The 4,293-nt window shown below is 38.8% G+C and overlaps 1 non-coding gene across 1 annotated transcript; it reads left to right on the top strand.

The window, feature by feature from the left end:
• The first annotated feature begins 3,175 nt into the window (after positions 1–3,175).
• Positions 3,176–3,282, top strand: LOC139874048 (small nucleolar RNA R71). The gene has a single exon (XR_011767751.1). It is a non-coding gene; the product is annotated as a small nucleolar RNA R71 (small nucleolar RNA).
• The last annotated feature ends 1,011 nt before the right edge of the window (positions 3,283–4,293 follow it).

Raw genomic sequence — 4,293 nt, 5'->3', positions numbered from 1 at the left:
TAGGCTCCTTGTAAAGTCTTGCTTGCATAATAAATGGGTTGAAAATGTTTCTCAACCCGTTGGCCCAAAACTGAACAAACTGCAAAATCCGATGCATCGCACATTAGCTCGAATGGTAATGACCAATTTGGAGCAATAATTATTGGTGCATTAACAAGTTTTTGTTTTAAGATGTTGAATGCCTTAGTGCATTCACTCGTGAAAACAAAGGGTGCATCTTTTTTGAGAAGTTTATTCAATGGCGTTGCAATTTTTGAAAAATCTTGAATGAATCGCCGGTAAAACCCGGCATGCCCGAGAAAACTTCTCACACCCTTCACATTCGAAGGAGGTGGAAGGTTGGCAATGACGTCAACCTTTGCTGGATCCACCTGAATACCAACACTTGAGATTTTGTGCCCTAAGACGATGCCTTTTTTAACCATAAAGTGGCATTTTTCCCAATTAAGCACTAAGTTCGATTTCTCATACCGTATAAGCATTTTTTTGCAAATTTAGAAGGCATGAATTGAAAGTGTCCCCGAAAACTGAAAAAACATCCATGAACACCTCCATGCAATCTTCAATCATATCGTGGAAAATAGCTATCATGCACCTTTGGAATGTTGCTGGTGTATTACATAGACCAAAGGGCATTCGACGGTATGAAAAGGTGCCATAGGGACACGTGAAGGTAGTCTTTTCTTGGTCCTCGGGGGAGATGGGAATTTGAAAGTACCCCGAAAAACCATCTAGGAAACAATAAAAGCTATTTCCCGCTAGTCTCTCTAACATTTGATCAATGAATGGTAGCGAAAAATGGTCTTTTCTTGTGGCATCGTTTAACTTACGATAATCTATACAAAATCGCCTCCCGGTCACAGTTCGTGTTGTGATAAGCTCGTCCTTATCATTTGTGGTAACAGTTATACCACCCTTTTTAGGAACACAGTGGACCGGGCTTATCCACGGACTGTATGAGATTGGGTAGATTAGACCTGCATCTAGCAATTTAATGATCTCCTTCTTGACAACATATTGCATATGAGGATTTAGCCTCCTTTTACGTTGCACCACTGGTTTGGAATTTTATTCCATTAAGATCTTGTGAGTGCAATAAGAAGGACTAATTCCTTTTATATCATAAATTTTCCATGCAATAGCCGGTTTGTGGGCCTGTAACAAGGAAACAAGACGTTCTTTTTCATGTTTAGAAAGGAGTGAGGAAATAATTACCGGAAGCTTCGAATCCTTCTGAAGGAAAGCGTACTCAAGATGATTAGGGAGCGGCTTAAGCTCCAAAATTGGAGGTTCCTCAATTGAGGGCTTACTCCGGTAATCGCTATCCTTGTTCAGTTGTTCTAACTCTTCCTCAGTTGGTTCATACCCATTTGCCATCAAAGTAGCCATTCCATTCATTTCTTCAACAGAAAGTTCTTCATCTCCACTCGCCAAATCGTATACACCTGTTTCATCCTATTCGGGAAATTCCTGCAAGAACTCATAATGCGAATCTATGCTTTGCATAAAATAACAAGTATCATCTGAAGATCCATGATATTTTAATGACTTGTCAATTGCAAAAGTAGCACTAGCTTCACCAATTCTAAGGGTCAACTGCTGATCATAAACATCAATGACACATCTAGCAGTATTTAAAAATGGTCGACCTAAAATAATTGGTATTCTGTCATTAACTTCCATGTCTAAAACCACAAAGTCTGCCGGAAAAATCAGATTTTCGGTCTTAACTAACATATTCTCTATTATTCCTCGAGGGAATTTTATAGAGTGATCAACTAGTTGAATAGCCATTCGTGTGGTTTTGAGTTCCACAGGGGCTAATTTAAGGTAAATCGAATAGGGCATCAAATTGATACTAGCCCCCAAATCGGCTAATGCCTTCATACAATCAAGGTCACCCATTAAACAAGGAATAGTGAAACAACCCGGATCTTGAAGCTTTTCGGGAAGTGTGTTGGACACTAGTGATGAACATCTAGCATTTAAAGTGACCGATGAAACGCTTTCCATCTTCTTGCGGTTGGTGAGCATGTCCTTCAAGAATCAAGCATATTTAGGCATACCTGCAATAACATCAATAAAAGGTAAATTTACGTTAACTTTCGTGATGAGCTCCACGAATCTTGACTTCTCTTCCTCGAGCTTCTCCAATCTTTGTTTTCTTAGGAATGGGAGTGGTGGTTGATACGCTTTAACAACCGGTTTAACTCGCACCGTGTCTTCTTGACTTTCCATGTGCTCTTTGTCAACACCTTCAACCACATTTTTCGGCTCCTTTTCTTTCTCCGGTTCATTCACACTACTTTGTTTACTCTCTTTCGTTAATGGAACACGAAAGTCAGAAACTTCTGGCATCCTTGGTGGATCATAGGTTACCCCACTTCGGGTAGTGATAGCCTTTGCTTGCTTGTTTCGGGGGTTAGATTGCGTGTTGCTTGGCAATTCTCCCGGTTTTCTTTCGCTTAACAATTTAGCAAGATTACTCATTTGTTGTTCCAATACTTGAATGGAAGATTGTTAGTTTCTAAATTGTTGATCATTCTTCTCATTCGTTTGGCTTATATTGGTGACAAGTTGAGTTTGTGATGCAATTAACTTCTCCAACATATTCTCCACATTTGACTTTTTCTCTTCATGTTGGGGTTTTTGATAAAAACCCGGAGTTTGTTGTTGGAACCCACTACTTGACCCTTGTTGGAAATTTGAATTTTGACCTTGAGGGTTGTAAGGGTTGTTGAAGTTTTGGTTGAATTGGGCTCTTCCTTGAAATTGGTTGTTATTCCTTTGGCTTATGAAAGCCACTTCTTCTTTCTGAGCGATTGTCAAACCTGCATCACAATCTTTTCCTAAATGGAGACCACCACAGTATTCACAACCTACCTTCATACTATGAATTTCCTTGGTGATCTTTTCCATGTTTCGAGCAACACCATCTATTTTCACACTTAGTGAACTAAGGTCATCATAAGCATCGACGCTTTGGACTTGAGAATGACAAGTAATTGGTCTTTCTTGATGCCACTCATGAGAATAATCAGCTTGTTTCTCAATTATCTCATAAGCTTCTTGCTCGGTTTTGTCCATGAGTGAACCTCCAGCTGCTTGATCAATAGAAATTCGGGATGCAACATCACAACCCTTGTAAAAAATTTGAACTTTTTGGAAGGTATCTAAACCATGGTTTGGACAACCTCTTAGCATTTTGGAAAATCGATTCCATGCTTCATACAAGGTTTTCATCGGCTTTTGACAAAATTGGGTAATTTCTTGTTGGAGTCTCGCGGACTTAGAAGCTGGAAAATATTTCTTAAGAAATTGTTCCAACATACCATCCCAAGTTTCTATCGTAGCCTCGGGTAATGAATCTAACCAACTCCGTGCTTCCCCGTGGAGTGTCCATGGGAAAAGTTTTAAAAATACATTTTAGTCGGTGTCCGCTTGAAGCTTGAATAGAACACATATCTCTTGAAAAACACGAATATGTTCATTAGCATCTTCATTCGGACCTCCACCAAATTGACATCTATTGTTAATCATTTGGAGAATATGTCCTTTTATTTCAAATTTTACCTCACCAGGTGGCTGAATAATTGCACTTCCTTGTCCAGTTCGGGTTGCCTTCATCTTGGCCGCCATTGATTGTCTTGGTACCACCGGTCTTTGTGCCTCTCCTTCCATTTCAAAATTTGGAGGATGAACGGGTTCACCAAATTCAGAATATCGAGACTTGGTTGTTCTTGATGATTCGGAATCAAAAGTTTCCTGCTTTGATGAAGACTTAAAAATTTCAAGTACTTCTTTTGGTATCCTACCAAGCTTTCTGTCCGGTTCTGTAAGTGGTGTAAGTAGCGGATAATCTGAATTTCGGGTATGTGGCATATGCAACCTAAAATCTGTCAAACACACAACTAACAAAACTATTAAATGCACCGATTCTATAAGTTTATAAATCAAAAAAACTATTTAAAAGAATTAAGAAACTACTTAATCACAAATTAGTTAATAATTCTATTTTGACACAAAACCGATCCCCGGCAGTGGCACCAAAAACTTCATGTGCAGAAGCAGGTATATAATTTATATTAGAAAAATACCAGTTATTAGAACTATTACACAACTACGGGCAGTGTACCCGATCGTGTAGTAGTATAGATAATGGTTTAGTCCGTGTATCGTTCCAAGGACAGTTGTATGAGTCAAACTACAATTAGAAACTATATTATGATTAACTAAGTAAATGAAACTAAAAGTACAAGATATTTTGGTTTCACCCTTTAACGATGGGCTAAT

Source organism: Rutidosis leptorrhynchoides, chromosome 10 (genome assembly GCF_046630445.1).
Source record: "Rutidosis leptorrhynchoides isolate AG116_Rl617_1_P2 chromosome 10, CSIRO_AGI_Rlap_v1, whole genome shotgun sequence".
Taxonomy (NCBI): Eukaryota; Viridiplantae; Streptophyta; class Magnoliopsida; order Asterales; family Asteraceae; genus Rutidosis; species Rutidosis leptorrhynchoides.
The sequence above is the reverse complement of the archived record's forward strand: the minus strand, read 5'-3'. Positions and strand labels throughout refer to the sequence as shown.